Source organism: Balaenoptera acutorostrata, chromosome 21 (assembly GCF_949987535.1).
Source record: "Balaenoptera acutorostrata chromosome 21, mBalAcu1.1, whole genome shotgun sequence".
Classification (NCBI taxonomy): domain Eukaryota; kingdom Metazoa; phylum Chordata; class Mammalia; order Artiodactyla; family Balaenopteridae; genus Balaenoptera; species Balaenoptera acutorostrata.
The window spans coordinates 27,781,058-27,805,646 of NC_080084.1; the positions used below are offsets into that span (position 1 = coordinate 27,781,058).

At 41.0% G+C, this 24,589-nt stretch overlaps 1 long non-coding RNA gene across 1 annotated transcript; it reads right to left on the minus strand.

Moving 5' to 3' along the window:
- Nucleotides 1-351: 351 nt before the first annotated feature.
- LOC103020451 (uncharacterized) lies at nt 352-24,384 on the minus strand. The gene is made up of 3 exons (XR_009006503.1): nt 24,113-24,384; nt 1,513-1,644; nt 352-542 (listed from the first exon to the last, which is right to left on the minus strand). It is a non-coding gene; the product is annotated as an uncharacterized LOC103020451 (long non-coding RNA).
- Nucleotides 24,385-24,589: the final 205 nt, after the last annotated feature.

Sequence of the window (24,589 nt, forward strand, 5' to 3'; positions counted from 1 at the left end):
AAGACCCAACGTAGCCATAAATAAATAAATAAATTTATAAAATAAAATAAAATTTCATTGGTCCCTCCCAAACTTCCTGAATCATAATTTCCTAGTGTTGAACCCCTGATCTCTAAGAGATTTGCATGTACATTAGAGCTTAAAAAGCAATATTTACTTAAATAATTCTCAACACTGCTTTCCCATTGGGAAACCTTAGGTAGTTGTAAGAAATACCATCACTCCAGAAATTATTTCAGTTGTTCTGATGAGCCTAGGATCAATACTATTTTAACAAAACCTTCATGACCCCTTTTTTTGCAGATCAAAGAACATTTATTAACCCTCAGGTGATTCAAATATCAGGTTGCTATCTATTTTAGACCTTAAAATTCTTTGACTCTTGTGATCATCAGAGGATTCCAGAAAGGAGAAGTTTTTCTGTGCTTCTCTAGACTTTCAATTGCCAGAAATTAAGACCCACGACACTCTTGTTTCTGTCGTTGTTGTTGTTTCAAAATTCATGACACAGTGATGAGGCAGGAGTACCACTATCGCCACTGCTGGAAATGAAGATGCAAAAAGGTTGTCTTAGGCTGCTCTGAGCCCCTGACTCTAAGCTAAATCCCCAAGAGCGTCCCGGAAAAGGTGGTGCTAGAATGGAAAGCAGGAAGACAGCAACACACCAGCAGGAACAAATGTAAAATTTTCTAAGTCCTCCAGGAAGCCCTGCAGGGTTCGTACAGGCATGTGTTACCCTCTGCTGGCCTGGGCACATTGAAAATGGGATCTACCAACAGCCCCTCTGAGATATGAAAACCAAGATGTCAGACCTCAAAGGAGCTGATCAGAGCAGAAGGTAGAAGGGCACCCAGATGGCAAGGGCTGAGACTATGCTGGACATATAAGGTATGTTGTAGGCGAGGCTTCTTGCTGGGTACGGATCTGGTTCCTGTCTTTGTAGGGGTTGGCCTAACTCCAATGTCCAGGGATGCGCAAACCCTGGACCAGGGCCTCTTTTCCTCTCTCTGGTAGTTCTCTTCTCCTAAGTGTCTCACAAGTTCCCAAGTTTTCCCATGCTCTCCTCAGGTTGGTTTTCTTTTCCCTCCTGATGTTTGTCTTTGCCTTGCAGAACAAGTTTCCTAGCACAAACCTAGAACTAAGACTTCAGACTACCCAGTGGGCCCAATGTCATTATCTTGTTTTTCAGTTAGAGACCTCTGTATTCTTTTATCTCCTTAGGTGTATTATTATTATACTTCCTCATATTAATGTCATAAGGATAATAATCACTCTAGTTATTTATTATTATTAAGTTTCTTAGTATGGATTTTCATGTGTGGTTATAGTTACACAGCATTGACTAGTGATTCTCTACTTAAGAAAGATGTCTGATTTTCAGAAGATGATTGCCAAGGGTTCTCGAACAGACACACATTCACAGTCTCCCAGGCTCCTTGCCATACCACTTGGTATCTTTTCAATAAGCAAAACCCTTATTTTTCAATTCCAACTCCAGAAGCAGGGACAAACCTGTGAGTAGGTGAGTTCCAGATGAGGATTCCATTGATCTTAGTGAGGCTCTGCTCACTTTACAACAGCTCTTCAGGGACCAGGAATCTCTTTTTCCATCTGAAGAGACCCAGGGAAGTATTCCTTGACCTGCTAGAGAAACCACAAAGATTTGTAAGTCAACTCAGGGATGCAGAAACCATTCTTATCTTCCTGAAAAGGTTGTAGAAGGTATCTCAACCTGACAGAGCATTGTCAGAATTTTCTATGTCACTTTAGGAGGTCCAAAGTACCATTGCTGAAAACTGAGGGGCACAGAGGATGAGCCACACCTGCCAGAGCCTCTGCAAATATTCTAAGTCCTTTTGGGTGCCCAGAAAAGCCAGGGGCTGAAATGGAAGGCAGGGAGAGTGCAACACACCAGAACGATCAATTGAAGAACTTTATAAGTTCTATGTGGCTACAAGGAAACTCTAGTGCCTGCTCGTGTCACACCTTACCAGCTGGGAGCTCCAATAGTAACATCCTCCAACAGCCCCAGAATGATATATATGAACACAGATGTCTGGACCTCAAGGGGCCTGGGTTGACCAGATGGCAGAAAGAAAGCTAGGCACTGAGAACTGAGATAGCACTGGGGGCTTAATGTATGTTACTGGTGGGGTTACTGTATCCTGGATGTAAATCTGGGGTCAAGCTTTGTCAGCCCATTGACCTGAATCCTGATATCTGGTGGGAATACTTTTTTTTAAAGTATTTATTTATTTATATATTTGGCTGTGGTGGGTCTTAGTTGCGGCACGTGGGATCCTTGTTGCGGCATGCGGGATCTTTTGGTTGCGGCATGCGGGATCTTTTGGTTGCAGCATGCAGACACTTAGTTGCGGCATGTGGGATCTAGTTCCCTGACCAGGGATCGAAACCGGGCCCCCTGCATTGGGAGTGTGGAGTCTTAGCCCCTGGACCACCAGGGAAGTCCCTCTGGTGGGAATCCTATGACTGGTAGGCTCCAGACCTGCGTCCTCCACCTCTGCTAGGGAGATCCCTCTTCCCAGGGTTGGTACAGGAGATTCCTCATTGGCCCATATTCCCCTCCTTTGGGTTTTACTTCCCTCCTATTCTCATCCATGACTTTCAAAACACATTTTATTGTGCAGACCTAGGGTTCAAACTCCAAAATATTCCATGAGGTCCAATAACAGTACCTGGTCACTTAGGTAGGAGAGCCTGTATTCTATTCTACAATCTCCCTAGGTTTCTAATTATTATCATTTTTATAGTTACTACTTTTATTGTAATTAGGATAATCATCATTATCAATGTTGTTACTCATTATGATTTTTAGTATTACGTGTTTTTTTTTAAATTAATTTATTTATTTTTGGCTGTGTTGAGTCTTCGTTTCTGTGCAAGGGCTTTCTCTAGTTGTGGCAAGCGGGGGCCACTCTTCATCGCGGTGCGCAGGCCTCTCACCGTCGCGGCCTCTCTTGTTGTGGAGCACAGGCTCCAGACGCGCAGGCTCAGCAATCGTGGCTCACGGGCCCAGTTGCTCCGCGGCATGTGGGATCTTCCCAGACCAGGGCTCGAACCCGTGTGCCCTGCATTGGCAGGCAGATTCTCAACCACTGCGCCACCAGGGAAGCCCAGTATTACGGTTTTTTATTATGCATTATTTTTGTGGTGGTAGTTATACAGCACTGAGCAGAGTTTCTCTTTTCACCTAGGTGTCAGGTTGACTAAAGATAAGGGAAGGTCCCTCAAGATACCTACACATTCACAGTTCTCCCAGGTTCCTGCAGTAGCCTTTTTTTTTTTTAATGTGAAAGCACCTTCATCAGGTTTTTTTTTAATAATATTTTTTAAATTAATTATTTTTGGTTGCATTGGGTCTTCATTGCTGTGAATGGGTTCTCTCTAGTTGTGCTGAGCGGGGGCTACTCTTCATCACAGTGCACGGGCCTCTCATTGCGGTGGCTTCTTTTGTTCCGGAGCAGGGGCTCCAGGTGCACAGGCTTCCGTAGTTGTGGCACGTGGGCTCAGTAGTTGTGGCTCACGGGCTCCAGATCACAGGCTCAGCAGTTGTAGCGCACGGGCTTAGTTGTTCCATGGCATGTGGGATCTTCCTGGACCAGGGATTGAACACATGTCCCCTGCATTGGCAGGCAGACTCCCAACCACTGTGTCAGCAGGGAAGTCCCCCTGCAGTAGTCCTTGAGGCCTGTTTGTCAGATGAGCCTTTTGAAATATTAGAAGTCTCCTTCCAGAGGCAAACCCTGCCTGGGCATCTGGAAAATTTTACAAGTCTTATTGAGGGCCCCCAAACTGTTTTGCTGGCCTTAAGGACCCAGAAGTCTGTCTTAGACTAACCAGAGACTTCACATAATTTTCTAAAACAATTCAAAGGCACAGGAGGTGCTGTTACCTTCCTGGAAAAGCTGCAGAGGGCATCCTTGCCCACATGAGCCTCCTCAGGATTCTAAAAGTCAGCAGAGAGGCTGGAAATCTGGCTTTAAAAACAACTGAGGCTCAAGGGAGGCATCCTAGGCCCTCCTGAGCCTCTGGGAATGTTCTACAACCCCTTCGGTGTCCAAGAAAGGCTGGTGCTGGACTGGATGGCAAGGAGGGGACAACCTGTCATGTGACCTACCATCAAATTTTCTAAATCACTCAGTGAACTCAGTAACAGCTCAGGCTGCTACTGTCGCCCTTGCTGGATGAGGAGCACTGGCTGAGATATGTGAACTGAAATTTCTGGACCTGAAGAGGCTAGGTAAAGAACAAGAAAGGCAACCAGGCCATCATGAGGACTTAAAGTGCCTAGTAGAGGGGGCCTTTGAGCAGCAGGTGGATCTGGGCCCTGCCTTCTTTGCAGGGACCCAGGCCATCAGAAAATTGGCTCAACCCCTGAAATTCCGTGAGGTTCCCGTGGCTGGTTGGTTCTAAAACAGGGTCTCTCTATGTCTGCCCTATAGGGATCTCTTCCTGGGGTTGGCATGGGAGTTCCCAAGATTGCCCATGTCCTGAATATTATTACAATAATTCCTTATCTTTATTGTTGTTGTTGTTATAAAACATTGAATAAAGTTTCTTGATCCGTGAAGAACTGTCTGATTTCCTGAAGATGAAAGAGGGTTCCCAAAGCACACACTGCTGCTCTCTGGCTCCCAGGTTAGCTCCACAGTCACTTCCCCCAGGGAACTTCCAGAAACTTTCCAAGTACACTGCCAGATGCTTGGACTGGGGTTTGTTTGTTTTTTTTTTTTCCTCAGGAGGAACTCAGGGAGGGCATCTTGCCTGTCTGAGCCCCTGGAAAATATTCTAAGTCACCGTAGGTGCAGCTTTGAAGTGGTTGCCTATTTGAAGTGGATGCCTCAACAATCAAAGCTTAACTCAGGCACTTGTATTACAAAAAAGAAAAACCAACTGTCATGATATACATTACAGACATTTAAATGAACAAAAATAAGAGTTGTCTCGAATGACAGATTGTTCTTCAGATGAATATTTATGCCCTATCTTGCTTTTACTTATTTCAAAGTCAGCATTTCAGAATAATGACTACATATAAATAATAGTCCATTTCATTTTTTAAATAAGAAAAATTAATATTGTTACTATGGCTTAGTTGGATTACACAAGAAATCAACATGACCAGCTAGTCTAGAACATCATTCTTGAAATAAGCAATATTTACAATAAACAAAAAATACACCATTGGCAAACCATTAATTTAATTTAATTTAAACCTCAATTAACGAATATCTACATTAAATTTGATAGTTTCCTTACATTATTTCTCCTGTTTGACAGAAACCATGAGCTCAATGAAAGTGGGTTCTGCTGCCCCCAAGTGATCTCTTTCTGTCATAAAACCTCCAGATGTAGCATGGGCCTACTTACACCTTGGTTTTGATGTAGCAAAAGCGATTTAGGACTCCCAGGTACAGAGTTGTAAGAGACTAATTTTGTGTTACTTTAAGTCACCAAGTCTGTGGTAATTTTAGAGTAACAGTAGGACATTATCCATGGAAGAATATCAATACAATCAACATTTAGATGGAATACAGTATGACCATGAGCAAGGTGCCTTGCTTTAAAACAGGTTAGGGAGCTACAAGCAGAATTGGGAAGAGCACAAACAAATAAATCAGATCACATACATTGCTATCTTTATGTTTATTTGTTTCTGATTGTTACAGATTATGATTTTGATAAGAATAAATAAAGTAGTCCTTTAATAACTTGATTCTATTTTAAAAAGTGTATTGGTGCAGACATCTTCCATCAGAACTACTGTATGTTATATTGTGTACAAGTTCACAGAAAATGAATTTGTCAAAACTCAATTTACCAAATATAGCAAATTTCCCACTCACCAACCTCACTGATTTACCAAAACGTAATTTGTGTCAAACATAAATACATTTTAAGGAGATTTATATTTGGAAGGAATGATTTTTTAACACAGTTTAAGGTCAGCTAGGTATTTCAGTTGACCAGTTACCACTGGATTTAATAGATCCAGTAAAATCAATTTGTTGACTTTCAGTGTGGTTTAGTCTTCTAATGAGTTAACATTCATTTAGAGATGTATACATTCTGATGTTGTGTACATGTATGCATACATTCACAATATTATTCAGCCTTTCAAAAGAAGGAAATATTGCCATTTCAACAATGTGGATGAACATAGCTGATGTTATGCTGAGTGAAATAAGCCAGACACAGAAAGACAAATACTGCATAATATCACTTACATGTGGAATCTTAAAAAGTGGAACTTACAGAAACACAGAGTAAAATGATGGTTTTCATGGGCTTGAGGTGGAGGAAATGTGGGGCTTTTTTAGTTGTAAGATGAATAACTTTTGGAGGTCTAATGTAGAGCATAGTGATTATAGTTTAAAATAGTGTACACTTGAAATTTGCTAAATTAGTAGATCTCAACACGCACAAAACAGTAATCTGTGAGGTGATGGATAGGTTAATTAGCTTGATTGAGGGAATCGTTTCACAATGTGTATGTATATCAGAACATCACATTGTACACTTTTAGTATATACAGTGTTTGTCAATCACACCTCAATAAAGCTGGAACAAATAGTTTGAAAAAAGGAAAAAAGGAAATAGAGAACAGTATGGATCCTCTTGCTGCAGATTCTGTGCTGTAGTAATGATAACAATGAAAAACCTCAAAAACATGGGGCTTCCCTGGTGGCGCAGTGGTTGAGAATCTGCCTGCCAATGCAGGGGACACGGGTTCGAAGCCGGGTCTGGGAAGATCCCACATGCCGTGGAGCAACTGGGCCCGTGAGCCACAATTACTGAGCCTGCGCGTCTGGGGCCTGTGCTCCGCAACAAGAGAGGCCGCGATGGTGAGAGGCCCACGCACTGCAATGAAGAGTGGCCCCCGCTTGCCACAACTAGAGAAAGCCCTCGCACAGAAATGAAGACCCAACACAGCCATAAAAATAAATAAAAATAAATAAATTTAAAAGAAAAATCCTCAAAAAGAGTGAAACCTCTGGGAAGGAACAGGAAGTTTGCTTCTGAGACCTTTAGAAGAAGTGCAGAACTAGAGGACTTGGTCAGTTTTTAAAAGTTGTATCTACATGATTTACCTAAGCAGGGGGACATATTTTGTTACTGGGAATGCTTGATTGGATTTATCTTGACATACACTCAAGTTACTTAGGATGTGTCCTTTGGGTTACATGGTGAGAGAGGTTAGATGGTTGATGGGATTATAGTTTATGAGGTTATATGATTGATGAGGTTATCAACTGCATAAAAAGAGAACTCACATCAGAGCAGTGCTTTGTGTAGAGAAAGAAGTTCTGAGCTCTGAAGTGTGGTGACAGCAACCTCAGGAAAGACCTGGCTTCATTGGATTTTCCATCCATTTGATTTCTGGTAAATAATGAAGATAATTTTCACAAGAAGGGACAAATGTCATTTATTTTAAAAATGAATTTTAATTGAAAAATGATCACATAATCTGTCTACAAGAATTTGGGGTAGGCCCCTTGAGGGTTGGTTCGGTTGTTATGGACATGGAAGTTTTCTAGATTAATAATTTCTATGTCATGGTCACAGGGAATTGTACCTAACCTTAGAATTCAGGTAATATTTTTTTGCAGTTATACCAGTGGAGAGCACAGTAAATAAATAAATGAGTTGCCTAAATGAATAGTAGAATTATATTTAACACAAAGGGGAGGGAAAGAGGAAGGCTAACTGCGGTTGAGATTTAGAAAAGGTATCTTTGAGGAGTTAACATTTAAACCAAGACCGAAAGAAACTGTGTATGGTGTGAGAGTGTATGTGTGGATGAAGAACGCTAATAGGTCTCCGTGTAGGGATGAGAGCAATACCTAATTGTATTTGTGTGGTTCTCTGAGGGCATGTGAAAGATCAACCCCTAAAGGTCTGGTAGAACCATTAATTAACAATGCCAAATAGAGGAGTCTGATTTACATCTTCATTTTGGTAGGGGAGGTAATGTCCTAAAACATTTAATTTTAGTAGCATATGACTATGCAATTAGAGTTGGTAGGTCAGGATTCCATAATCCCTGGGATTAGTGTCTTGATCAGCAGAGGTGGTAAAAGTTCAGACAGACATGAGAATCGCTGATCTTTCTACTGAAGTGAGTAAATGTGGATTAAACAGGCAGGTACAGCGAGGAAGGTGGTGGACGGCAGGTTCCCAGGTGGTAGGAGAACCTGGGTGGGGAGTGATTCTGTGAGATGAGCTGAAAGGGGAGAGGCTGGGATTCCATGGTGGGGCCTCTGAGTCCTTCCCTGAGAGGTGATGATTCCTGGTGAAACCTAGGTGTGGCGTGTACCCCTCATGACAATCCTGCTGAGAAATTTGAGTTTGGGAAACAGACCAAAATTGAAAGGCCAGATGACCCATTTCCAAGCCGTGCAATTTTGTCACGTTACTAAAGCTCTCTAAACCCCTGTTCACAACATTGGTTCCCTCAGTAAAGGATTCAAAATCAGCAGGGTTATCGTGGGGCTCAATGAAGCCTCTCTATGGAACTCTGCAAGCAGGGATCTCATTTAATAAAACTTTTTTCTTTTTCTCTAGACATAGGAACAAGGAGGTGTGTTGAAACTCCTGCAGAGAGGACCATCAGAAGGGTGCACAGATCTCACACCCAGGCCTGAAAGATGGGGAACTGCCTCAAATCCAGCATCTTGGATGACAGCTCTGTTCCTGAGTCTCCATCCCGCTGGGTGGGCCCAGGCGGGAGGAGACGCTGGGATCAGGAACCACATCCGGAACAAGTTCCAAATCCCATCCATCTTCCAACACCCAGCCCACTTCACCAAGCAGCACAGCTGACGGAAGAGGAACAAGTGAGGTTAGCTCAAAGAATCAGCCTTAAAAAGCACCTGCCTCAAGGAGTGTACGGAACAGATGGATTTGAAGAAAAGATCCAGGAGGAGTGTGTGATTTGTTGGTTGGTGTTTATCTGTAGGGACTCCATCAGATCTCTGCCCTGCGAGCACTTCTATCACCTGAACTGCATCAGTGAGTGGTTGACCAGGTCCTTCACCTGCCCCTACTGCCGGGGGCCCGTGGATGTCGCACAGCCTTCATCCCAGGACATTAATTGAGCCAGGATCTCTTGTTTGATTTCAAGTGTCCCATCATTTTTAGTGATTTTGATATTTTGTCATCGTGTCTAAATAGCCAGGGATTAGGAATTAAAATCATGCACAAAGACTTCCTAAAAATTCCTGTCATGTTGCAGATGATGGCAAACAATTTATAATGTTTTAGAAACTTAGGGAGATAATGGCATGTAAAGCCTTGACCAAGTGTTCAGAAGTGTAATTATATCTTAGCATTTTTCCAGTACATAGGATGTGTACCATGTTGCAGCAGCTATACATGTTGTATTGTGTCTGTTGAAGATTAGGGAAAAGATAATGGTTACTTTTCCTAAGTGATATAACTTTCTTCTCCCCAATCCAAACTGGCATTTGGACCAAGGTTTTATGAAAAACTACAATTTATACAACTGAACTAAAATGAAATCCAATTATATATGAGTGAATAAATGAAGAATCTTATTTTCAAATAACCCTCCTAAATGGTCTTATCTTTTTGTTCTCCATCATTTTGAGACATTTAACTTTTTGTCTTGTAAGTCCAATCAAGGTGAACAGAGTGTGTCACAGGGAAGAACAGTCCTGAGGAGGTTTATTAGCTGTGTAATTACGGTGTGTTCATGTAATTTAGCTGTGTTTGTGTAAAGGGATAATAAAATAGTTTTCCATCTAAAGTCAGAGGTGAGGGAGTGATATTGCTGGAGACCCCACGTGGAGGAGGGAGTCAGAATGATTCAGGATGAGTGTATGCAGAGGTTTGACTTGGATTTGCAATCATGATTTGGAATTATGGAGTGAACTGAACTTCTGATCACTGTGGGCTAATGAGCATACACACCTCCGTGTTTTCCACATTTTTATCTCCCAAATGGAGGTGTTCATATATTATTCATTAGCAATAATAGTCATAGTCGTATTCCTTGTGACCATAGGCAAGGAAAGCCCTCCCCTTCTTTCTCTTAGAGCACACTGCATGTTCCCGGTGATTAGGCCCACATCCTCGTGAAGGACTGATGTTTATGAGATGTGGGTCTGGAAATTGGAAAACTGGGGTCCCATGGCTTCTCTGTCCTTCCTCAGCTTTGCCTTCTTGATGCTTGTACTGGCGACCCTTCCCCTTTCACCCTCTCTCCTAGTTCAGATGAACTTGTGAGTCCCACCTAAACCACACAGACCCTGGGTAAATGCCCGCCACAGCTCTCAGTGCTCCATCTTGTGCAAACTGTTCCCCTCAGTTCTCTTCCTCCTCTGTCTCGGACCCTGACCCTGTGGAAACAGAGGGAGGTTAGGTGACTGGACATGCCCTGGGCACATAGAATCCTCTAGTCCACCCTGAGCCATATATGTGAGACATTCTCTCCACTGAGACTGTCCAACCAGTGCTGAGAGTGAACAAGAGGAATCTGGCTCCAGGGAATAATTGCACGACTTTCTCAGACCTCCTAGGACTATAAGCCATTTGTGATCTCCTGTTCCAAATACACCCAGCCAAAGGCACTTTAGGTTTGATTTCCCATAGCAATCCTCCCAGGATCTGCACAAACATTACAATTCCCTATCCAATCTTTGGGGATAAGTCTCTGATGACTGTGTAGGGAGTGTCTTCTCTTTTCTCTTCTTTAAAATTTCTTTTTTCTTAATTTAACTATACTTGATTTACAATATTGTGTTAGTTTCAGGTGTACAGCTTCACATTCTTTTCCATTATAGGTCATTACAAGATATTGAATATAGTTCCCTGTGCTATATAGTAAATCCTTGTTGTTTATCTTACATATACTGTAGTGGTGTGGGTCCTCTACTCCTAATTTAATCCCATACTCCTAATTTATCACTCCCCCTCCCCTTTCCCCTTTGGTAACCATAAGTTTGTTTTCTATGTCTGAGGGTGTTTCTGTTTTGTAAATAAATTGATCTGCATTATTTTTTAGATTCCACATATAAGTGATATCATATAATATTTGTCTTTTTCTACCTGACTTACTTCATTTAGTATGATAATCTCTAGGTCCATCCATGTAGCTGCAAACTGCAATATTTCATTCTTTTTTATGGCTGAGTTTTATTCCATTGCATATATGTACCACATCTTATTTATCCATTCATCTGTTGATGGACACTGAGGTTGCTTCCATATCTTGGCTACTGTAAATAGCGCTGCTATGAACATTAGTGTGCATGTATCTTTTCAAATTAGTGCTTTTGGTTTTTTTGCACATATACACTAGAGTGGAATTGGTGGGTCATACGGTAGTCCTATTTTTAATTTTTTGAGAAACTGCCATACTGTTTTCCACAGTGGCTGCACAAATTTACATTCCTACCAACAGTGTACTAGGGTTCCCTTTTCTCCACATCCTTGCCAACATTTGTTATTTGTGTTCCTTTAGATGAAAACCATTTTGACAGGTGTGAGGTGACATCTCATTGTGGTTTTGATTTGCATTTCCCTGATGATTAGTGATGTTGAGCAGCTTTTCTTGTGCCTGATGGCTATCTGTATGTCTTCTTTGGAAAAATGTCTATTCAGGTCTTCTGCCCACTTATTAATCAAGTTTTTTTTTTTTTTTGATGTTGAGTTGCATGAGCTGTTCATATATGTTGAATATTAACCCCTTATCAGACATATTATTTGCAAATGTTTTCTCCCACTCAGTAAGTTGTCTTTTCATTTTGTCGATGGTTTCCTTTGCTTGCAAAAGCTTTTAAGTTTACTTAGATCCCATTTGTTTACTTTTGCTTTTGTTTCCTTTGTTTTAGGAGTTATGATATCAAAAACTGTAATTGTGAGGGAAGGAGAGTATATATGAAGGATTTTAAAAATGCATTTGGAATTAAGAGATCAGCAACTTAAAACAATCACGAATATATATAGACTGATATATACCTATTATTTATTATCAGTATTATAATTATTTATATTTATACCATTCTGATTATTGTCAAGTAAAATCAAATCCAGATTTACATAGGGAGAGACTTTAATTAGAAAGAAAGGTTACTGCAGGAATTCCCTGGTGGTCCAGTGGTTAGGACCCCTCACTTTCACTGCCATGGCTCCTCAGGTTCAATCCCTGGTCGGGGAACTAAGATCTCGCAAGCTGTGCTGCACGGCCCAAAAAAGGGAGGAAAGAATTAAAAGCTATTGCAATAGAGAGAACTATCTGATTGCAGAGATCAGCAAGCATCTCAAAGTCAAACAAAAAAAAGGATTTTCTTTCACATGGAAAAGGGGGTAAGTGGTAAGGGGAAGTTGGGCACTAGGAGGAGCTTAAGCCAACTGTGTGACCAGTGTGGTGTGGAGGGAATTATGTCTTGCCATAGCCCATCTATCCAGGCTTCCCATGTCTCCAACCCCCTCTGCTTGCTTTCCATGTCTGTCCTCAAGTATCTCTACCCACTGTGCCGTAGTTTGGTTATAAGTTTGCCTACTGAAGGGCATCTTGGCTCCTCATAGATTTTGGTCATTGTGCATAAAGCTGCTGAATATATTGCATGCTGTTTATTCTGTGGACACAAATTTTCAAACCAGTTGGGCAAATATACAGGGACACAAATGATGCATCGTATGCTGAGACCATGCTTACGTTTCTAGGAAACTACCAAAATGTTTTCCAAAGTGGCTGTACATTATGCATTCCCACCAGCAATGAATCAAATTTCCTGGTGTTCCCCATCCTCCTTTGTGACTCACATTATCAGTTTTTTCAGTTAGCTATTGTAATAGGTGTGCAGGGTATCTTGTTGCTCTTTTAATTGGCTGTTTCCTAATGACAAGTAATATTGAGCATGTTTTTGTATGTTTGTTTCCTATTTGTATATCTTGCATGATGACCTTTCTGTTCAGATACTCAACCATTTTTTTTTTAATTTTTAATTTATTATTTATTTATTATTTTTATTTTTGGCTGTGTTGGGTCTTCGTTTCTTTGGCTGTGAGGGCTTTCTCCAGTTGCGGCGAGTGGGGGCCACTCTTCATCGTGGTGCGCAGGCCTCTCACTATCGCGGCCTCTCTTGTTGCGGAGCACAGGCTCCAGACGCTCAGGCTCAGTAGTTGTGGCTCACGGGCCCAGTTGCTCCGCGGCATGTGGGATCTTCCCAGACCAGGGCTCGAACCCGTGTCCCCTGCATTGGCAGGCAGATTCTCAACCACTGCGCCACCAGGGAAGCCCTCAACCATTTTTTAATTGGGTAGTTTGTTTTCTCTATGTTGAGTTTTACAAGTGCCTTGTATATTTTGGGTACAAGTCCTTCTAAACATTCATGTTTTGCAAATATTTTCTCCCAGTCTGGGACTTGTGTTTTCATTGCTTGAATTGTTTCTTTTGTAGAATGAAAAATTTTAATTTAATAAGGTCCATATTATCAATTTTTTTCTCATAGATGGTTGTTTTGATTTTGTACATTAAACTAATTAATGTATATTAAAATTCATATATATTGTTTTCTTATGTCACTTTTTGTTTTAAATTTTACGTTTAAGTATATGAACTATTTTGAGTGAACATACATATAAGTTTTGTGTCTTTGTTCATTTCATTGCATATGGTCATCCATTTGTGCCATCATCTTTTGTTGAGAGACTGTATTTCCCACTGAGTTGCCTTTTCTTCTTTTACTACAATCATTTGACTGTATTTTCCTGGGTCTGTTTGTACACTCTCTGTTCTGTTTTTTTATTAATCTATTATTTCTCCAATGTCAGGCACTCTTGTTTACTGAAGATTTATAATAAAGTTTGGATTAGGAAGTGTGGTTCATCAACTTTGTTCTTCAATATTACTTAGTCTACTCCAAGTTTTAATAGAGTTAGCTGATAGCTTCAAAATAGCTTGATTCGTATTGGGATTGTACCGAATTTATAGATCAAGTTGGGAAGAATTAACATCATAACAATATTGTGTCTTTCAATCATGATCAAGGGATACCTCTCCCCTGATTTACATTTTCTTTTTTTTTTTCAACAATTTTTTTTTCTACACACAGACTTGTACATATTTTGTTGGAGTTATACTTGAGGATTATTTGGGGGTATGCATTGAAAATTGCATTGTTTTTCTTTCCAATTCCAATCATTAAGTGTTAGTGTATGGGAATGCAGTTGACATACTTTGCTTCTTGTTATCTCCGTCCATTCCAATCAAAGCACGGTGTGGTAGGCTCCATTTGGTGTTAACTTTCAAAATCGTGGCCTTGAATAATCCAACACTGGATTTCAGTTACTCAGAGACTAGGAGAGGGCGCCAGGAAGCACCGAACAGCGAGCTCTGTGCGTCTTCTACTGCCCCCAGTCCTTCAGCCTGCAGGCGGTGCAAACCCTCCTGCGGGGACCCTCCTGGCACGCGTGCACATTCTGCCTGCTGACGTCACGGCGTCCTCAGTGAGGAAAGCTTTTCCTTCTCCGATGACTCGCCAGAGCGCGCCGCCAGCTTCCAGAAGACATGGGACCACGTTGCCCTGAGAACGCTCCCTGTCCACGCCAAGGGCTGAAGGGGCTGTGGGTGCATCTCCCCGACGACTTCCTTAAACTGCAGCAGAGCCCCTTGATTTCCTGGACGATCCCGCATGGTTTATTCTCTACTTTCCCACGTAGTATTTCAGCAGGACTGACTCTTCAAAAACAAAACCCAAGAACAACGGACATTGAGAGTTTGGATGGATAATCATAGAATACTGTGGTGTTTGCTATGGATTCAGGCTTGTTTTGAGGAAGGAACCCCTACACAGATTCGGAGAAAGGGAAACACGTGGACACTCATGACGGGAATACGCGAACTGTCGGGCCCTTCCTGGGGGACGAGGGTGTGGGCAGTGCGGGTCTGGCCGTGAGAGAAAGGGAAGTGGGGCGGCCACCCCTGGGCTTCTGTTAATTTTCAGCGGTTAGTTCCCCCACAACTGTAACGTACTTGAACAATATCAGATGGTTGCAGAGTGTATGTCTTCTAACGCTCACGTTATTTTAAGTCCATACATTATTTATACCAAAACCATAACTTATCACACTTTGAAATGAGACTACTGTCAGCTGTCTTTCTCCCAGGTCTTTATGAGATGATGTAATTTGATACAAAGAGTGGAAATTTCGGGAGAAATCTTTTAAAATGGATCAGAAAGGGGTAGTGCTTTGTGATTGCAAGAATTAGAATACACATACCCCTCTTGTATGATTCAAGGCTTTATGAAAGTTGGGCCCTCTTCACATCTGCGGTGATCTTCCACCTCCTCATTCTCTGAGAGAGCTCTGCATTTTGTGTCAGAGGCCAGTGGGAGAAGATTTTTAATATGACCCTTTGCCTGACCCACGATTCTGGGGTTGTTTACTCTCCAGGTAACCAAAACCTTCAGGACTGACCACATCATTTTAATATTAAGATACAGTGAACTTTAATTTGATTTTAAGTTTTGAGAGCAATAATGGCACTTTATTATTATTATTTTTTTAAGTGGAGTCTCTGACCTGGGGTGTCAGGTCCCCTGCGGGGCCCTTAGCATATGCAGGCCTCACATCTCTCTAGAGTTAAACTAAGGAGCAGGCTTCAGAGGATGCTGCCACAGCTTTACTTTTTCTTTTTCGTTGAGGTATAACTGACATAGAACACGATATTAGTTTCAGGTGTATGACATAATGATTCAGTGTTTGTATATCTTGTGAACTGATCACTATAAATCTAGTTAACATCCATCACCACGCACAGTGACACAGATTTGTTTCTTGTGATGAGAACTTGTAAGACTTACTCTCTTAGCAACTTTCAAAGATGCAGCACAGTTTTAATAACTATAGTCACCGTGCTGTGCATGACATCCCCGTGACTTATTTACTGTATAACTGACAGTTTGTAGCTTTTGAACCCCTTCACCCATTTTGTGCACCCCACACTCCTCACCTCTGGCAACTGCAACTATTCTCGGTATCTGTGAGCTAAACTTATTTATTTATTTATTTATTTATTTATTTATGGCTGCATTGTGTCTTCATTGCTGCATGCGGGCTTCCTCTAGTTGCGGCGAGCGGGGGCTACTCTTCCTTGCGGTGCGTGGGCTTCTCATTGTGGTGGCTTCTCTTGTTGCGGAGCATGGGCTCTAGGCGCACAGGCTTCAGTAGTTGTGGCACTCGGGCTCAGTAGTTGTGGCTCGAGGGCTGTAGAGCACAGGCTCATTAGTTGTGGCGCATGGGCTTTGTTGCTCCACGGCATGTGGGATCCTCCCGGACCAGGGCTCGAACCCATGTCCCCTGCATTGGCAGGTGGATTCCCAACCACTGCACCACCAGGGAAGTCCCTATGAGCTAAATTTTTAAAAGATTCCTCATGTAAGTGAGATCTTCCTCTGTCTGACTTATTTCACTTAGAATAATGCACTCAAGAACCCTCCATGTGGTCACAAATGGCAAGGCTTCCTTCTTTCTTATGGCTGAATTAAAGCAAGGAAACAGTCGGTCAGGAAACGCAGAACATTTTTACTGTGTTGCTTACTTGAATTGGCTCCAAAAATGTTTGACTTTTTCCCTTAAGGAAACAATCATAATAGGTAGGACTTAACTCTCTTTGTATTTTGACCCATAGTGTCCCCTAAAATAAATTGGAAACATAAAATCATATACGTTGCTGATGAGTTAGTGTGTAAACACCTGGCTCTAAATTTACCATGAGCTGAAAAGGACTGGGTGTCATTGGGTCCACCTGGGCCCATGTCCACGTGGACACCCACACCAGGGCAGCCTTTCTGGACCTGAAATACTGCCGGGCAGAACCAGGAGACCAGGGAGAAGCAGGAGAGGAAGATGGGAGGAGGCTGAGGGAAGAATCAGCTCCTCAACCACTGTTCCAGGTGCCTGAGGAGTGAGTCCTGTGCAAGGTAGGATGTCCTTGGGCACTGCAGGGCATCGTGAGGGATGGAAGGGTGGAAGTCCTGTGGTCCTGGGCAGCTGTCAGCGCTCCTCCAAGTCACCTGCAGACTGTCCGTTGTTATGAAGGCCTGTGAGACAGGCATGCACAGCCCCCTCCAGACACATACTTCCTACTGGAAAGTGCTTGTGGCTCAACTAAGTCTGCATTTTATGGCCTTTTCCTCTTCATGGCCTGCTACTAGTTGCACAATTTAACCATATAGTGTTCTAAACGGAAAACGACAAACTCACAGAAGCAGAGATAGAAAGGTGGTTGCCGGGGGCTGGGGTGGGAAAATGGAGAAAAGGTACAAACTTCTAGTTCCAAGTTCCAAGCCTCCAGCTTAAGATTACTTTGGCTATTCAGGATCTTCTGTGGTTCCATACAAGTTTTAGGATTGTTTGTTCTATTTCTGTTTTTATAAAGAAAGCCATTGGGATTTTGATAGGAATCAGTTGAATCTGCATATTACTTTGGGTTGTATGGACATTTTTGAACAATATTCTCTCAATCCCTGAGCACAGAATAATTTCCATTTATTTGTTTTCAATTTCTTTCATCAATGTCTTCGTTTTTCACTGTCTAGGTCCTTTACCACCTTGGTTAAATTTATTTCTAGACATTCTTTTTGATTCAGTTGTAAATGGGATTATTTTTTATTGTTTGTTAATGTGTGGAAATGGAACAGATATTTGTATATGGATTTTCGTATCCTGCAACTTTACTGAATATATTTATTCTAACAGTTTTTTGGAGTCCTCAGGGTTTTCTATATATAATATGTCATCTGCAAATAGTGACATTTGACTTCTTTTCCATGTTGGATGCCTTTTTTCTTGCTTAATTGCTCTGGCTAGGACTTCCAATATTACACTGAATAAAAGTGGTGAGAGTGGGCACTCTTTGTCTGTTTCTGATCTTAAAAGCTTTCAGCTTTTCACCATTGAGTATGATATTAGCTGTGGGCTTGTTATATATGGCCTTTATTATGTTGAGGTGTGTTCTTTCTGTACCCATTTTGAGTTTTTATCATAAATTGGTGTTCAATCTTGTTAAATGCTTTTCTGCATCTACTAATCATATGGGTTTTATTCTTCAGTTTGTTAATGTGGCCTATCACATTGATTTTGTGGATGTTGAAACATCCTTGCATCCCTGGAATAAATTCCACTTGATCATGGTGTATGTCTTTTTAATGTATTGATGAAATTGATTTGCTAATATTTTGTTGAAGATTTTTGCATCTATATTAATCAGTACTTGTCTGGTTTTTGCTATCAGGGTAGCGCTAGCTGGTAAAATGAGTTTAGAAGTGCTCCTTCCTCTTCTATTTTTTTGTAGAGTTTGAGGATTGGTATTAATTCTCCTTTAAATGTTTTGTAGACTTCACTAGGACCTTCTGGTCCTGGACTTTTGTTTGTTGGGAGGTTTTTAATTACTGAGTCAGTCTCCTTACTAGTAATCAATCTGTTCAGATTTTGTTTCTTTGAGTCAGTAATGGTAGGTTGTATGTTTCTAGAAATTTGTCCATTTCTTCTAGGGTGTCCAATTTGATGGAGTATAATTGTTCAAAGCAATCTCTCATGGTCTTTTCTGTGGTATCAACTGAGACCTCGTTTTTTCTTGGTGAATCTAGCTACAGGTTTATCAATACTATTTATATTATTATACTATTTATATTATTCAAAGAACCAGCTCTTGGTTTCATTGATCTTTTCTATTGTCTTTTTAGTCTCTATTTCATTTATTTTCCCTCTGACGTTTATTTCTTTTCTTCTACTAACCTTGGGTTTCATTTGTTCTTTTCCTAATTCCTTTCTAGCTTGTATTGCTATAAACTTCCCTCTTACTATAGCTTTTGCTGCATTGCATAGATCTTGATATGTCATATTTTCATTTTTGTCTTCCAGTAATTTTTTATTTCTCCTTTGGTTTCTTCATTGACCCAGTAGCTGTTCAGTATCATATTGTTCAGTTTCCACATATTTGTGACTTTTCCAGCTTTCTTCTGGTAGTTTATTTCTAGTTTCATACCATTGTGATTGAAATTATAAGAAGCATCTTTTCCAGTCTTCTTAAATTTATTGAAACTTGTGTACCAAAATACGGTTTATTCTTGAGAAAGTTCCATATGCCCTTTAGAAGAATGTGTATTCTGTTGCATTTGGATGAAATGTTCTGTACAAATCTATCAAATCCACCTGGCCTAATGTTTAATTTAAGGCCACGATTTTCTTGTTGACTCTGTCTACATGATTTATCCATTGATGAAAGTGGGGCATTAAAGTTGCCTACTGTTATTATATTGATGTGTATTTCACTCTTTAGGTCTGTTAATATTTGCTTTATATTACTGAGGTGCTCCTGTGTTGGGTGCATAAATATGTACAGCTGTTCTATCCTCTTTTTGAATTGACCCCTTTATCATAATGTAATGCCTTTCTTTGTCTCAATAATGGTATTTTTAAAAGAAATGTTATGCACCAGCAGACTTCATTCACAAATTATCTATTTATTGACCTTTAATTCATCATTGTGATGTATGTATATATTAACAGTATAGTAATAACACATCATCCTGTGTTCTACATTTTCCAGTTAATATTCAAAGTTACTTTCTGGTTGAACTTATTCATCATGATTATGACTATTGTTGCATGAAAAGTTGAAACTGACCAACATGGTAGTTTTTTCAGCAACAACTTTGATTCATTAAAAGAAATTATTGCTTATTGTTACAAAATTCTGCATTCAGAATTCCCAGATCCTGTCACAATCCTGGATATTTATCCTACATTTTTTTAATAATAGGCCACTGGGCAATATTATAAATTAATGTCTAAATTGTATGGCAAAAATATTGATAGGTGTTTTTCCCAGTCAGGGATTTCTGATGCAAACTCCAATCTTTCATTTGATTTTTAGCACTGGTATATACAGTGTTTGAAATTGAATGTCAACTAAGGAATTAAAAATCATTGAAGACATCCCTTCATTCATTACACTGAAAGTGTTTTGTACATAGTGTGGAATCTTACATCTACAATAGTATCTCTTCAAGTAAAAGTTTCTTCAAGGCATATTGCACTGAATATGTTCTCCAGCACTAATTTTCTGTTATTACCCTAGCATGCACTCCTCCTGGTAAAGAGTTTCCCGTCTAATTTCCCATTTTAGGGAAATTAGAATATTATTCATAGTGAGTTTTGTGCACTCCACAACTAGAAATCAGCTTAAGTCTCTTCCACCTTGATTATAAATATAGGGCTCCTCCAAGTGGAGCTCACTCATGTTGTTTAAGGATAAATTATAAATGAAGGTAGTTCCATAATGAATATAGTCATAGAATTTCTCCCGTGTAGCGTTCTGATTTGTTTCAGTTTAGAGCTGTGGCTGAAGACTCTTCCGTGTTCATAACATTTACAGAGTGAGTTCTCTCATGTCTTCTAAAGCAAGAGCTTGTAACAAAGGCTTTCTCACACAAATGACATCCAAATGGTTTTTCTCCAGTATGAGTTCTCTCATATTCTCTAAGACAACAGCTTTGAATAAAGACTTTCCCACAGAGATGGCATCCAAATGGCTTCTCTCTAGAGTGAGTTCTCTCATGTCGCCTAAGGCAAGTGCTCTGAACAAAGGCTTTCCCACATAGATGACATTCATATGGCTTCTCTCCAGTATGAATTCTCCTATGTCTATTTAAAGATGAAGAATGACTGAAGGCCCTTCCACACTGATTACAGACATATGGATTCTCTCCTGTGTGAGTTATTTTGTGAAAATGAAGATGAGAGTTTTGGCTAAAGTGTTTCCCACATTCATTACATTTAAAAGGTTTCTCTCCAGCATGAATAAGACATCTTGGGTCAGTGTGCAGTTGTGAGTGAAAACTTCATTGGTCCTTTTTTCTTACAATGACACCAATCCCTTCGTGGGAGACCCACTCTCATGACCTCATCTAAACCTAATTACCTCCTATAGGCCCCACCTCCAAATACCATTATATTGGAGATTAGGGCTTCAACATATGAATTTGCTTGGGGGAGTGCGGGACACAGACGTTCAGTCAATAACAGTAAATAAACCAAAATCAGCAGGGTTTTTATGAGGATTAATTAAGCAAATATGTTTAAATCTCTAAGCAGAAAGTAATGTTTAATACAATTTCTGTTTTCCTTATTTTCTGAACTTTAGGTATAAGGAGGTGTGTTAAATCTACTCTTTTGTGATATATCATTTTTCCATGAAACACATTTAATTTTGGTGAAAATTTCAAGTTTACCAATACTTTCAAATATTGGGTTGGCCAAAAAGTTTGTTTGGGCTTTTCCATAATGGACCACAGCTCTTTCTTTCTACCATGTCAAGACACAGTGACAAGGCAGCCTTCTGCAAACCAAGAACAGGTCCATCACCAGGAACCAAATCTGCTGACACCTTGACCTTTCAGCCTCCAGAACTATGAGAAATAAATGTGTGAACTATGAGAAATAAATGTGTGTTGTTTAAGCTACCAAGTGAGTGGTATTTTGTTATAGCAGCCCGGGATGACCAAGACATTTACCTATCTAACAAATGACATGAACATGGTTTCAGAAAGTTTGAGACACATCTGTTAGATGGGAATAACATGCATGGTGCCAGCAAGATAAATTTATGGGGTTATCGTTGGTGATTTTAGTAAGTCAAAGCATGAGGAAATGTAAGGAAATGGTAACAACACTTTCAACTTTCAGTTTGATTGGGAAGGAACAGCAGAGCAGAAACTAGAGAGAAGATAGGTTCAGATGAAGATTTTGTTTCAAAATGGAAGAATCTTAATAGTTTAATATTGAGTAGAGAGGTCAAGGAGAATAGGACATACGTCTGGTAAAGTAGATTTAATATAGAAGCAATAGCATAAAGTTCCTAAGATAGCAAGAGAGACAAGGACTTAATTGGAGAAATTGGAATGTCCCAGGGTAGAGAGGACACTTCAATTTACAGGAGAGCAGTAGTAATGGATGGGTATGAATGCAGGGATAACTGTAGACTTCTGGGCAGTCATCTGAGGTTTGACTTACAGTTTGTCAAACGATCTAATTCATCAGTGTAGTAGGGGGCAATCCCTTCTGTGGAGACTAGTAAAAGTAACTGTGTGTGTATGAGTGTGCGTGTGAGTGTGTGTGTGTGATGAATAAGGTTTGAAGTGCTTATGGAGCTGGAAGGATACTTTTGTTGGCAGGATTTCCAGATACATATGAAAGTTTCTGGGAGTTGGCTGTATTTAAGCCAGTATCAATATCCTAGTCATGTGTTTGCCAGATGCAGCCACTGAGTAGTGAGGAATTTGGAGTCACCAGGATTGGTGTGTTGATTAACAAATGTAGTAAAAGTTCCAATAGACATAAGAATTGTTTGTTTTGGAAAATTATATTTAAAACCTAAATAAATTACTATTAAATTATAAACTGCGTTAGTATATGAGGTATACCTTAAAGTATACGTTACTAGATGATACTTTATATTTTGTTGAGGACGGCATAGAAAAGGCTGTCTGAGGAAGAATTATCTAAAAATTACCAGATTGATGAAGAGTAGGAATTAGCCTGGAAACCGGTGCTGGGTAACAGAGGAGGGAGACAGAGAACGTTCTCCATAGAAGGAACAACCCTTATTGATAAGTTGGTTAGACTGATGATTATCAGGGGGAGAGGAAGAAGTCCGTGCCATGCATGCTCCAAGGCTGCTTTTCTAATGCCTGAGTCCTACCCCCATAGATACATATTTTGGTGAGGTTGGCATAAGGCTTAACACTCTCCAGATAATGTTAATGTGCAGCAAAGTTTGAGAACCATTGGAGGTGGTGAGCAAACATAATGTATCACTCACACAATCTTTTAGGTGATGTTCAAAGATTCACCCACCAAAACAGCCCATGTACAAATAAAAATTCACATGATTATGTTGCAATAGTGTATAAACTCTAGGAGAGTGGTTTAGGAATAATCTCCATTAAAATAAACACTGCTTACATAGGACTGTATTTCCTCCTGAAAAAAGCGACTAGTTCTTTAGCGAGGTAGTTTTTCTAAGGAATCCCTGGAAATTCTTCTTTAAATAGTAATAATGACAATGAAAACATAAACTGAAGAAATTATTCTTCAATGCAATGTCACTTCTTTTACCTTCTCAGCTTTCATTAGATCTAATCCCCAGCCAAGGAAACAGACTCAGAGATGTGGTGTAAAGACTGGTTTACTCATAAGGTACCCATCTCATGGACTCAGCTTCTCCTAGGGAGATATGTATCCCATATGGACCCAAGAGGAATCACTACAGTCGATATGGAGAACCCCAAGCACATATTATGTATAAACCTAAATGCAGAAGACTTGGTGGAAAAGGTGATTTGGAGGCTGGATGAGTTACACATGCAGATATATATCACTTGACTCTTTTGTAAGCCTCATCCTAACTTGACATAAAACATTGAGAAATAGAAAACAAAGAGATTAAAATATCTCACATTTTTTAAATTAAATACTTTCAGATAGCTCTGTGATACAGATAAAGAAAAATGTGAAATTACAATATATTTAGAAATTAATGACAAGCATCCACGCTTGTCCCAAAGGTCTTGCATTTATATATCACCTCAAGATGAGTGAAACTGAACAAGTCAAATGTAAGGAGAAAAGAATTTACATCTACACACGCAGTACATTTTACTCTTGTAAAGCAATGCCTCAGCCCCTCAGCCTCGCAGCCCAGGTGCTGGCCCCATGAAGTCCCCGATACTGAGCCCAGGGCTGCGTCTCTAGTGAACAGGGAGCAGAAATGGAAATAACGTTCGCTCTGGTTTCCATCGCCCGCACAGACAATTCCAGCCCTTGCTAAACTGAATAACCCATTCCAAGCGCAGGAACCACAGACGTTGGTCGGGATCCCACCACGGCCCACTTGGACCCAGCGAGATCCCCGCCCGAAGCCGAGTCGCGCCCAGAGCACTCGCAGGACACAGTCTCCAGGCGCGAAAGGGGATTTCGACCTAAACCGTTTTCAACATGTTAACAGGGAAACATCCCAGCATTCACTACGGAAGGCCTCACAGCTCTAAGCTCGTACCTGGAGTTGTCCGAAACATTTAACTTGAAGCCCCGAGGAAGCAGCCCGACTCCCCAGACACCAAACGAATCAAACACACCCAAACGCTGAGACTGGAGGTGTGCCTGGCCGCGGTAGGGGCCGACCCGGAAACGGCCGGGGGCGGGGCGGGAAAGCTCACGCCTCGCCCACGCTGCTCCGCCCCGCCTCTCCCTGACTAAGGCCCCGCCCCGCGTGCGTAATTTCCTGCCGACGCGGAAGCGGATTTCGGGAGCGAAGGTCCCCTTGGGTGAGTGAGCCCCTCGGCTCTGAGAATCAGAGCTGCGCTCCACAGCCCCCTCCCGACCGCATCCTTCACACGCAGGTTCCGGGGGTCTCCGGCCCGCGTCGCCCTGAGACTCGGGATGCTGGGCGCTCGGCTGCCGGGTCCGAGTCCGGGTCCGGGTCCGCGTCCGTTTCCGGTCAAAGTTGCTCCGAGGCCGTCCCCGTCAGGCCTTT